A 14205-nucleotide genomic window follows, 5' to 3' on the forward strand; every position below is an offset into this window, starting at 1 on the left:
TAAAGGAGTGGTCACCAAAACTATTTGGTATAGGTTAGGAAATAGATTAGCTGATCAATGGAATAGGTTAGATTCACAGGACAAAGTAGTCAATAACTATAGCAATCTAGTGTTTGACAAACCCAAAGATCCCAACTTTTGGGATAAGATTTCACTATTTGAGAAAAACTGCTGGGAAAACTGGAAATCAGTATAGCAGTAATTAGGTACTGACCCACACTTAACATCATACACCAAGATAAGATCAAAATGGGTTCATGATTTAGACATAAAGAACAAGATTATAAATAAATTAGAAGAATATAGGATAGTTTACTTCTTAGACCTATAAAGAAGGAATTTGTGACCAAAAAAGAACTAGAGATATTTATTGATCACAAAATAGAAAATTTTGATTATATCAAATTAAAAAGCTTTTGTACAAACAAAACTAATCAAACAAGATTAGAAAGGAAGAAATAAACTGGGAAAACATTTTTGCACTTAAAGTTCTGACAAAGGCCTCATTTCCAAAACTTATAGAGAATTGACTCACATTTATAGGGAAATCAAGTCATTCTCCATTTGATAAACAGACAATTTTCAGATAATGAAATTGAAACTATTTCCATTCATATGAAAGGGTGTTCCAAATCACTATTGATCAGAGAAATGCAAATTAAGACAACTCTGAGATACCACTACACACCTGTCAGATTGGCTAAGATGGCAAAAACAGATAGTGATGAATGTTGGCAGGATGCAGGAAAACTGGGACACTCATGTATTGTTGGTGGAGTTGTGAAAGAATCCAACCATTCTGGAGAGCAATCTGGAATTATGCCCCAAAATTTATCCTTTGATCCAGCAGTGTTACTACTGGGTTTATATCCCAAAGAGATATTAAAGAAGGGAAAGGGACCTATATGTGCCAAAATGTGGCAACCCTTTTTGTAGTAGCTAGAAACTGGAAAATGAATGGATGCCCAACCATTGGAGAATGGTTGGGTAAATTATGATAAATGAGTGTTATGGAATATTATTTTTCTGTAAAATATAACTATCAGGATGAATACAAGGAGTCTTAGAGAGACTTACATGAACTGATGCTAAGTGAAATGAGGAGAACCAGGAGATTATTATACACTTCAACAACAATACTGTATAAGATGTATTCTGATAGAAGTGGATATCTTTGAAAAAGAGCACATCTAATTAAGTTCCAATTGATCAATGAAGGACAGAAACAGCTACACCCAGAGAAGGAACACTGGGAAATTAATGTGGACTACTTGCATTTTTATTTTTCTTCCCATGTTATTTTTACCTTTTGAATCCAATTTTTCTTGTGCAACAAGAGAACTGTATGAATCTGCGCACACATATTGTGCACACATATATCTAGGATATACTTTAACATGTTTAACATGTATAAGACTGCCTGCTGTCTAGGGGAGAGGATGGAGGGAGGGAAGGGAAAAGTTGGAACAGAAGTTAGTACAAGGGACATTGGTGTAAAAACTGTCCATGCAAATGTTCTGTTAATGACAATGTATAATTATAAAAAGAAGAAGAAGAAGGAAGAAGAAGAAGAAGAAGAAGAAGAAGAAGAAGAAGAAGAAGAAGAAGAAAGAAGAAGAAGAAGAAGAAGAAGAAGAAGAAGAAGAAGAAGAAGAAGAAGAAGAAGAAGAAGAAGAAGAAGAAGAAGAAGAAGAAGAAGAAGAAGAAGAAGAAGAAGAAGAAAATTTTGAGCAATTCATCCTTGAACTCCCCAAGAAAAAATCCCCAGGGCCAGATTGATTTACAAATGAATTCTACCAAATATTTAAAGAACACTTAATTCTAATATCATATAAACAATTAGGGAAAATAGGCAAAGAAGATGTTTTATCAAATTCCTTTATGACACACATATGTTTTTTATCTGTAAAACAGGAAGAACCAAAACAGAGAAATAAAATTACAGACTAATTTCCCTCATGCATATTGATGCACGAATTTTCAATCAAATATTGGCAAAGAGATTATATCAATATATCACCAGGATTATCTACTATGAACAAACAGGATTTACACCAAAATCACAGGCTTGTTTCAACACCAGGAAAAGAATCAGCATAAAGGACCATATCAATACAACTAACAGAAATAATATGATTATCTCAATAGATACAGAAAAAGCACTTGAAAAAAATACATCATCCATTCCTGATGAAAACACTAGCGAGAATAGGAATAATTTGAGGTTTCCTTAAAATGATAAGCAGTAGTCATATGAAACAATCAGCAAGCTGTATGGAGAAAAGCCAGAAACATTCATGGAAAGATCATGTGTGAAACAAGGATGTCAGTTATCATAACAATTATTCAATAATGTTATGGAAACATTAATGTTAACAATAAGAGAAAAAAGACATTGGAAGAATTAGATAACTGACATCCTTGTTTATTTTCCCTAATTGTTTATATAATATTATAATTAATTGTTCTTTAAATATTTGGTAGAATTCATTTGTAAATCAATCTGGCCATGGGGATTTTTTCTTGGGGAGTTCAAGGATGAATTGCTCAAATTTTTCTTCTTCTTCTTCTTTTTTTTTAATTATTATACATTGTCATTGACAGAACATTTGCATGGGTAGTTTTTACACCAAAAAAAAAAAAAAAAAGGAAGAATTAGAATAGGCAATGAGGAAACAAAATTATCACTTTTTGTAGATGGTGTAATAGCATTGCTAGAGAATCCTAAAAAATCAGATGAATAACTACTTGAAACAATGAATTTTACAAAGTTTCATTATATAAAATAAACCCATATAAAGCATTTATGTATTTACATATTATCAACAAAGCCAGGAACAAATGATAGAAAGAGAAACTCCACTTAAAATAAGTGTAGATCCAAGAAAAGATCAAAATGGGTCCATGATCTAGGAATAAAGAATGAGATTATAAATAAATTAGAAAAACAGGGTAGTTTACCTCTCAGACCTATGGAGAAGAAAGGAATTTGTAACCAAGAAGAACTAGAGATCATAATTGGTCACAAAATAGAAAATTTTGATCATATCAAGTTAAAAAGCTTTTGTATGAACAAAACTAATGAAGACAAGTTTAGAAGGGAAGCAGTAAACTGGAAAAACAACTTGACACTTAAAGGTTGATAAAGGTCTCATTTACAAAATATATAGAGAATTGACTCTAATTTGTAAGAAATCAAACCATTCTTTAATTGGTAAATGGTCAGGTCAAAGGATATGAACAGACAATTCTCAGATGATGAAATTGAAACTATTTCCACCCATATGAAAAGGTGTTCCAAATCATTATTGATCAGAGAAATGCAAATTAAGATAACTCTTGTAACAGCTCTTTTTGTGGTGGCAAGGAACTGAAAATCAAGTGAATACTCATCAATTGGAGAATGGCTGAATAAGTTATGATATATGATTCTAATGGAATATTATTCTTTTACAAGGAGAATATTGTACACAGTAAAAGCAAGATTAGATGATCAACTATGATAGATTTATCGATATCACACAATATCAAAAGACATGGAAAGGAAAATGCCATGCACATTCAGAGAGAAATATGGTGCCTGAATGTAGATTGAAGCCTACTTTTTTCACTTTTTAAAAACTTTTTCTCTCTTGTGATTTTCCCTTTTGTTTTTCTCTCACAACATGATTAACATGGAGATATCTCTAAAATGATTGTGCATGTATAATTCATATCAGATTGGGAAATGGAGAAGGAAAAGAGAGAGAAAAAAATTGGAACTAAAAATCACAATTTTTGCCTGAATAAATATGAAGATTTTGAAAGGAAAATAGCTGGCCTGATTTTTAATTTTCCACAGTGATTTTTCCAGACTCACTTGTCCACTATATGAAAGAAATCTCTTCCCAACTAATTTCTCACAGTACTTTACCTGGACCCACTCTCTATATCAATATCAAAATTCCTTGTACTAAAATCAATTCTATATTATTACTAGTTCAGTCATTTTTCAACAGATGGATATCCTCTTAATTTACATTATTTTGACCCCACAAAAGCTATTAAAATAGATTTTGTTCAAATTTTTTTTCTTTTATATCCTTGGGACATAGACCTAATACTAGTATTTCTAAGTCAAAGTGTATGCAATTTTATAGCTCTATGGGCATCATTCTTAATGGTTCTCTAGATTGGTAGAACTAGTTCACTTCTGCATCAGTTTATTGTTATACTTTTTCTTTCCCACCTTCCTTCAAGAATTTGTCATTTTTCTCTTCTGTCTTGTTAGCCAGTTTGATGTGTGAATTGGTATTTGTTTTAATTTTTATTTCTTTTATTATGAATGATTTGAAATAATTTTTCATATGATTTGATAGTTTTGTTTATTTTTATTCTGAAAACTATGTGTTCATGCCCTCTGAATATTTGTCATCTGGGACTTGATCTTAATTTTTTTTTTATGAAATTGACTCAGTTCCCTATAAATTTGAGAGAAAATTGCTGTACATTTGTTCTTCTTCCCTGATTTCTAATTTTATTTGCATTGTTTTATTTGTGAAAACTTTTTAAAATATAACATAATTAAAATTATCTATTTTTATGTCATATAATTCTATCTTTTTCAATTTTATAGAATAAAGAATAGATGTATGTTAGAATCAGCACTGGTTTCCTAGTATAAATACTATATTTGCAATATATGAAATCTCTTTGTATTATTTAAATTTTTGTTTTGATTTTTATCTACATTAAAATGATTGATCTGTAAGGGTTTTTTGTTTGTTTGTTTTGTTTTTAGTTTCTCTACTTAATTTATTTAAGTAGGTATAATCATCAAAATAATCTAATACCAGGTAAGAATTAAAGTGGTAGATCAGTGGAAAAATATTAGGCAAACAATACATAGTAGTAGGTGACCACAGTAATCTTTTAGTTGATGACCTCTAAGATCTAAGCTTTGTGATTAGAGTTATCTGACAAAAAGAGAATATTAGAGAATATCTGAAAAAAAATGATAGAAAAACTGGAAAGCAGTTTGGTAGAAACTAGACATAGACCATCATCTCACCCCATATGCCAAGATCAATTCAAAATGGCCAATTAAGACAAAAAGGTTGCTTCCGTAAGTAAATTATGAAAGCCTGGGAAAATGTATTTCTCAGATCTAAGGATAAGGAACAGATTATGACTAAGACAGAGAGGATTATAAAAAATAAAATAGATTATATTGATTACATGAATTTACAATCTTTTGTATAAACAAAATCATTGAAGAAAAAAAAAAAGGAAAAAAAAGAAAGAAAAATAAACAAAACAAAACAGAAATCTGGGCAAATATTTTTGGAACAAATTTCTCTAATAAAGGCCTAATTTTTCAAATGTATGGGGAACTGAGCCAACTTTATAAAAATAAGACCCATTACCAGCCAATACATTGTTAAAGGATATGAACAGGCAGTTTTCAAAAGAAGAAATTAATCCTTTAAATAATCGCATGAAATAATGCCCTACATCACAGCTGATTAGGTAAATGCAGATTCAAATATCTCTGGCATGCCACCTCACACCTATCAGATTTATTGATACAACAGAAAATGAAAATGATAAATTTTGGAGGAGATGTGGGGAAACAGATATACTAATATACTGTTAATGGAATTGTAAATCAAATTAACCATTCTGAAGAACAATTTGGAATTATGCCTAAAAGACAATAAAACTATTTATACCCTTAGATCCAGCAATATCACTACTAGATCTATATTCTAAAGAGATCAAAGGAAGAAAGAAAGGACTTATTTGTACAAAAATATTTATAACAGCTCTTTTTGCATTAGGAAAAAATTGGGAATTGAGAGGATGCCTCTCAATTGAGGAATGGATGGACAAGATGTGGTATAAAATTGTGATGCAATACTATTGTGCTATAAATATATTTTCCTGTCATTTTAGACAATCTGTAGAGTGGGAGTTGGTACCTCAGAGTTTTTTTTTTTATTTGCATTTCTCTAATCAATAGTGATTTAGAGCATTTTTTCATAAGATTATAAATAGCTTTAATTTCATCATCTGAAAATTGTCTGTTCATATCTTTTGACCATCCATCAATTGAGGAAAGCCTTGTATTCTTATAAATTTGACACAATTCTTTATATAAATTAGAAATAAGACTTCAATCAGAAATACTGGTATAAAGATTGTCTCCAGCTTTGTACTTCCCTTTTATTGGTTTTCTTTGTGCAAAACCTTTTTAATTTAATGTAATCAAAGTTGCCCATTTTGCTTTTCATAATATTCTCTAGTTCTTCTTTGATCATAACTTCTTCTCTTCTCCAAAAATCTGATATGTAAATTATCCCTTTTCCTCCTAATTTCTTTATATTATCCTGCTTTATGCCCAAATCATGGTTTCATTTTGATCTTACTATGGTATGGGGTGTGAGATGTTGGTCTATGCAGAGGTTCTTATATATTATTTTCCAGTTTCCTCAGCAATTTTTGTCAAATACTGAGTTATTCAGTAACTGGACTTTGGGGGTTTATCAAATACTAGATTGCTAAAGGTCTTGATTATTTTGTCATCTATATCTAATATATTCCACCACTCTTTTCCTTAGACAGTACCAAAATGTTTTGATGACTGAAACTTTATATTATAGTTTTATGTCTGGTATTGCAAAGCCACTATCCTTTGTATTTTTTTTCATTAATTTCCTTGATATTCTTGATATTCATCTTTTGTTCTTACAGATGAATTTTGTTATTATGTTTTCTAGTTTTATAAAAAAATATTTTGGCAGTTTGATTGGTATGGCAATGAACAAGTAGACCAATTTAGGCAGAATTGTCTTTTTTTTTTTTTTTTTTTTTTAAGCTCAGATTCACTTGGGTATCCCAAATCTAAACTTCATCATTCTCACCATAATCAACCACATCAATAACAACAACAACAACAAAAATTATATGATAATTTCAATAGGTGCAGAAAAAGCTTTTGACAAAATACAGCTCCAATTTTATATATTTTCAATTATTTAGATCTTATTTTATTTTTGTGAGAAATATTTTGCAATTGTGTTCATATAGTGTGTGGGTTTTGTCTACAGTATATTTAAATGGAATTTCTCTTTCTATTTCTTGGCTGATGGGCTTTGTCAGTAATATATAGAAATACTGATTATTTTTGTGGGTTTAATTTTTATGCTGCGACTTTGCTAAAGCTTGATTTTTGGATAATTTTTTTAGGATTCTCTAAGTATATCATCATATGAATTGCCAAGAGTGATAGTATTATTTCCTCATTGCCTATTTTTTTTATTGCTAAAGTCAACATTTCTAATACAATGTTGAATAATAATGATCATAATGGGCATGCTTGTTTCACCCCTGATCTTATTGGGAATGGGTATAGCTTTTCTCCATTATATATGATGCTTGCTCATGATTTTAAATAGATACTGTTTATTATTTTAAGGAAAGCTCCCTTTATCCCTATACTCTCTACTGTTTTTAATAGAAATTGGAGCTGTATTTTGTCAAAAGCTTTTTCTGCACCTATTGAGATTATCATATAATTTTTTTGTTGTTGTTATTGATATGGTTGATTATTGTGATAATGATGAAGTTTAGATTTGGAGTACCCAAGTGAAATTAGGGTTTTTGGTGGTCAAGGAGTTAAATAAGTTCTAAATGAGTTCTAATGGTGGTACAAGGTTCAGGAGTTCTGGGATTCCCTTCTGGTGGCACAAGAGTCCCCTGTAAAGGAATTTACAGCCTGAAAACCTACATTGATCAAAGAAGTTTATTATGGGGTTTGGAAGTAAAGTTAAAGTCCAGTTAGTAAAAGGTGTTAAGTAAAGAGAAAAGGGCACCAGAAACAGTATTCCAGTGGGCAAAGAGTTGTTGGTGCCAGGCATGATGCTGGCATGTTTCAACTCGCTGCAAAAAGAGGGTTTTAGTTTGGCTCTTTTATAAAAAGGGATTTTGGCTACAAGCTGAAGGGGGCTCATGGGTGGAGTCCCAGGTTGTCTCCTCTGCTAGGTTTCAACTAGGATTAGAATTTGAATTGAATTCAGTGGGTTTCCAGACTGAGCCAGCCCCACCCAGATAACAAAAATGAAACTGTTTGTGCTTGGGGTGGAGTCCCCTCAGTGAAGGAGAGTTGAAGAAGGTTTTGTCCTTTAAGGATTTTTCAGTTTTGGGGTTCTCTCTTCAACAGTTTTCCTGATATTGACCCAGCACTTCATTCCTGGTATAAATACAACTTGGGCACAATGTATTATCTTGCTGATAAGTTGCTGTATTCTGTTACTAATTTTTTATTTAAAATTTTTGCATGAATATTCATTAGGGAGATTGGTGTGCAGTTTTCTTTCTTTGTTTTGTTCCTTCCTGATTTAGGTATCAACATCAATTTGTTTCATAAAAGGAATTTGACAGTACTCCTTTACCTATTTTCCCAAATCATTTGCATAGTATTATCATTTGATAGAATTCACTTGTGAATCAATATGGTCCTGGAGGTTTTTTCTTAGGAAATTCATTAATGATTTGTGATTTGTTCAATTTCTTTTTCTAAAATGTGACTAAAGTATTTTCTTTCCTCTTTTGTTAACCTGGGCAGTTTATATTTTTGTAAATATTGATTCATTTCAGTGAGATTGTCAGATTTGTTGCCATAGAGTTGGACAAAATATCTCCTATTTATTTCTTTAATTTATTTTTCATTGGTGGTAAGTTCCCCTCTTTCATTTTTAATGCTAGCGATTTTTTTCTTTCCTTTTTCTAATCAAATTAGCTAAAGGTTTTTAATCTATTTTGTTAGATTTTTCATAAAACCATATCTAAGTTTTGTTTATTAATTCAATAGTTTTCTGGGTTTCTATTATAAAATAATCTTTCTTTAAGTTTCAAAATTTCTAATTTCTATTTAATTTGGAGCTGTTATTTTGTTCTTTTTTTAGTTTTTTTAGTTGCATGACTAATTCATTCCTCTCCTCTTTCTCTTATTTATTTATTTAGCTATTTAGAGATATAAAATTTCCCTTAAGAACTGCTTTGGCTGCATCTCATAGGTTATTTTATGTTGTCTTATTATTGTCATTTTCTTGGATGAAATTATGGATTGTTTCAGTGATTTGTTGCTTGACCCACTCAAGCTTTAGTATTAGATTATTTAATTTCTAATTAGTTTTTAGTCTACCTTTCCCTGACCATTTATTGAATATAATTTTTATTGCATTTGGCCCTGAAAAGGAAGCATTTACTATTTCTGCCTTGTTATATTTGATTGTGAGGTTTTAATATCCTAATGCATGGTCAATTTTTGTACAAGTGCCATGTACTGCCGAGAAACATGTGTATTCATTTCTCTCCTTATTCAATTTTCTCCAGAATTTTATCATATGTAGATTTTTTAGGATCCTTAAGGTCCCTAATTTATTTTTTGTTTATGTTGTGGTGATATTTGTCTGATTCTGGGACAGAAAGTTTGAGTGCCCTCCCCCCGAATAGTTTTGCTATCTATTTCTTTCTGTAACTGGCTTAAAATCTTTTGTAGGAATTTACTTGCTCTACCACTTAGTGCAAATGCCTATATTAACCTTACTACTTCATTATGTATGGTATGCTTTATCAAAATGGTCTTTCGTTTCTTATCTTATTTAGCAAGATCTCTTTTTATTTTTATTTATTTATTTTTTTTTTTGAAATCAGTATTGGTACCCCTTCTTCTTTTTTTTTTTTTAACTTCAGCTGAAGCATAATAAATTCTGTTCCAGACATTTACTCTTTTTGAGTATCTCTGTGTCAAGTACAGTTCTTGTAAACAACATAATGTAGGATTCTATTTTTTAATTCACTCTGCTATTTGCTTGTGTTTTATGGGAGAGTTCATCCCATTCACATTAACAGTTATGATTATCAGCTCTGTATTTCCCTGCATCCTATTTTGTATAGATATTTAGAACTATATCTCTATCTCTATCTATAGATATTCCCCCTGTTTTTACCTTTCTTTGGTTCTTGAATTCTGTATTTGTAGATTAAATTTTCTTTTTAGTCTTGATTTTTTCAGTAGAAATGATTGAAAGTCTCTCACTTCATTAAAGATACATCTTCTCTCCCAAAACATGATGCTGAGTATGGATGGGTAGTTAATTATTGATTGTAACTTGAGGTATTCCAGGGCCTCTAATCCTTTATTCTAGAAGCTGCCAAATCTTGGGTATTCCTCACTGTGACTCCTTGATATTTGCATGATTTTATCTGGCAGCTTGCAGTATTTTTCCTTGAGATTACAGTTTTGGTGTGGAGCCAAGAGGGTGGAGAGCAGACACAACTCTCTGTAACCTCCTCTAACCCTCTTTCAAACCAACAGCAGATTAAGCCTCTAAACTGGTTTTGAAGTCAAAGAATCCACAAATATTTGGAGTACAACACATTCCAAGAGTAAAATACCTTAGAAGAACTTCAGAATAGGTCTGTTTCAATCAGGCAGGGGGACAGTATGACAACGCAGACTAGTAGAGGGAGATGAGGCAAGAAGATGAAGCAGAGAGTCAGAGTGTTGTAGCACCCACATACCTGGGAACCTTCTGTAAGCCTCATAGATCACTCTGACTTGGTATAACCATGTAGTTTGTCAGATTTGCCTTTTGTAAAAGACAAATTGTAAACTACTGAGCTCTAGAAGAACACCTTATCCACTATTCCCCAGAACTGGAAATCAATCAGCAGAACTGGCCCAGGGCAAATCAAAGCAGCTCTTGTTCCTTTGCAATGAACAGATCACAAGCCTTAAAAATTGAATAAAAGACAAAAGGACTATCACCATCGACAGCTTTTATGAAGAGAGAGAATAACAGAGCTCAAATCTTGAAGTAAAGCAACTCCAGAAAAAACTCCAGAGAGAGAAACATGAGCTCATTTCACAAGGCTTTCTTCAAAGATTGAATAAAGGATCTTAAAAGAGAGTTAGAAGAAAAATGAGGAAATTAAATGAGATCATTACAAGAAGGAATGGAAAAAATGGAAATGGAATGCAATGAACAAAAAAACAAAAACAAAAACAAAAAAACTTAATTAGCCAATTGCAAAAGGAACTAAAAAAGGTAATTGAAGAAAATAATACGAAAAGAATTAGAATTGAACAAATGGAAGTCAATGACTCAATAAGACTTCAAGAATCAGTCAAACAAAAACAAAAACAAACAAAAAAACAAAAAGAAAAAAAATAGGAGAATTGTTGGGGTTTTGCCACACCACTTGTTGCAGTCTCACTGGAAACCAAAAGTACCTTACCGTGTGCTGCTAGCTTCCTCCAGCCTTCGGACGTCTCCGGCCCTGCTTTGGAGACAGAAGCGGGGAATAAGCAAACAGAGAGCCAACATGTAGCAGAGCTGTTCTTTATTGTCTGTTCCCCAAAATGTCTCCCCAAGCTGCTGCTGACTATCACTTTTATACAGGTTCTTCTTGGACCCTCCCCGATTCCTCCTTTTGTGGGCGGGGCCAGCTCCTTTAGCAATGCCTAGCCATTTTTCTCCTTATATGGCCAGGCGACTCATAGTTCCACGCATCTACTGACACTTAGCTCTATTAGTCAACCCAGAACCACATCCTGGAGATGACTGACATTAGGGCGGCTCCCTTCCACACAGGGGGCTCAGTTCCAGGTCCATTACAGAGAATATATGAAATGTCTCCTAAGATAAATAACTGACCTGGAAAATACATCTAGGAGAGATAATCCAAGGATTTTTGTGCTTCCAGAAAGCCATGAGAAAAAAAAAATAGACATTATCTTTATCTTGCAGGAAATCACAAAAAAAAAACAAACCAAAACAAAACAAACAAACAAACAAACAAAAAAAAAAAAACCTGCAGTAATATTTTAGTATCAGAAAGTAAAATAGTCATTGAAAGAATCTATCAGAGACCCCAAAATTAAATTCCCAAGGAATACTGTGGTTAAATTTCAGAACTATTATACTAAAGAAAAGATATTGCAAGCAGGCAGAAAGAAACAATTTAAATACTGAGGAGCCACAATTAGGATTACCCAGGACCTAGCAACTTCCAATTTAACAATCAAAGGACCTGGAATCTGATATACCAAAAAAACAAAGAAAGTGGGATTACAGACAAGAATAAGCTATTGAGGTAAAATGAACATTATCTTTCAGGGAAGAAGATGAACATTCAATGATATGGGTTGAATTGCACCTATTTCTAATGAAAAGACCAGAACTGAACAAAAAAATTGATCCCTAAACACAGAAAACAAGAGAAGCATAAAAAGGTAAAAAGGAAAGAACTCTTGAGAAATATATTTCTGTTATGGGTATACTTAGAAAATGCAGATATAGTTTGGTTTTATTATGATAATATGAAAAAATAAACTATAGCTGGAAAGGGGATCATACTGGAAGAAGAGGAAAAAGGAGGTAAAATAAGGGAAATGACATCTCATGAAGAGGCAAATAAAACCTATTATAATTGAGAGAAAGAAGTGAGAGGATAAGCATTATGTGAATCTTATTCTCATCAGATTTGGCTTTAAGAGAGATATCAGACATATTGCATAACAAAGAAACTTGTCTCATCTTATAGGGAAGTGGGAAAAGAAAGGGAAAGACTAACAGAAGGGAAAACAGAAGAATTAGGGTTAAGGTGTAAAAAGGGGAAGGAGCCCTAAAGGGGGAGGACTATTTGAGGGAGGTAATCATCAAAAGCAAAATACTGGGGAGGAAGGAAAGGAGATAGGAAAGAGAAACATATAATCTAGGATAAATAAGATGAAAGGAAATATAGAATTATTTATTTTAACTGTGAATGTGAGTGGGATGAACTCCCCCATAAAACAGAAGCAGATAGCAGACTGGATTAAAAAGCCAGAATCCTATAATATGTTGTCTACAAGAAACACATTTAAAGCATAGTGATACATACAGAGTGAAGGTAAAGGGCTGGAGCAGAATACATTATGCTTCAGGTGAAGGAAAAAAAAAAAACAAAACAAAACAAAACAAAACAAAAAAATGTGTAGCAATCCTGATCTCAGATCCAATAAAATCAAAGATAGATCTAATTAAAAGAGATAAGGAAGGAAACTATATCTTACTAAAGGATACCATAGATAATGAAGCAATATCAATACTAAACATACATGTACCAAGTGCTATAGCATGGAAATTCCTAGAGGAGAAGTTGAGAGATACAAGAAGAAATAGAAAGAATAACTATACTAGTAGTGGAATCATCCCTGTTATCTCAGAACTAGATAAGAACTAGATAAACCACAAAATAAATAAGAAAGAAGTTAAGGAGGTAAACAAAATATTAGAAAACAAAATAGATCTTTGGAGTAAATAAAATGGGAAGAGAATTGAAAAGTTATACAAAAAACTTATACAAAATTTGACCACGGGTTAGGGCATAAAACCTCAAAATAAAATGGAGACAGGCAGGAATAGTAAATGCATTTTTTTCAGATCATGATGCAATAAAAATCACATGCATTACAAGGCCAAGAGAAAATAGATTAAAAAGTAATTGGAAACTAAATTATCTCATCCTAAAGAATGAATGGGTGAAACTCCAAATCAGAGTCACAATCAAAAATTTCACCCGAGAAAAAGACAATAATGAGACAACATAACAAAATTTGTGAGTTACAGCCAAAGAGGTAATAAAGGGAATTTTATATCTCTAGAACTAGATGCTTACTTGCATAAAATAGAGAAATAGAAAATCAATGAAATGGGCTTTTAACTCAAAAAGCTAGAAAAAGAACAAATTAAAAACCCCCAATCAAATACCAAACTTGAAATTCTAAAAAATAAAAGGAGAGATTAATAAAATTGAAAGTTAAAAAAATTAATTAATAAATAAAACAAAAAGTTGGTTTCATAAAAAAACAAAATAGATAAACATTTAGTTATTTTGAATAGAACAAGGAAAGAAAAAACTAAAGTTGTTAGTCTCAGAAATGAAAAGGGAGAAGTTTCCCCCAAAAAAGAGGAAAATAGAGCAATAATTAGGAGTTACTTTGCCCAACTTTACGGCAATACATTTGATAGCCTAAATGAAATGGAGGAATACCTACAAAAATATAGATTGCCTAAATTAACAAAAGTGGAAATAAATTACTTAAATAGCCCCATTTTAGAGAAAGAAATAGAACCACCTATTAATCAACTCCCTGAGGAAAAAAAAATCCCCGAG

Source organism: Sminthopsis crassicaudata, chromosome 2, assembly GCF_048593235.1.
Source record: "Sminthopsis crassicaudata isolate SCR6 chromosome 2, ASM4859323v1, whole genome shotgun sequence".
NCBI classification, from domain to species: Eukaryota; Metazoa; Chordata; class Mammalia; order Dasyuromorphia; family Dasyuridae; genus Sminthopsis; species Sminthopsis crassicaudata.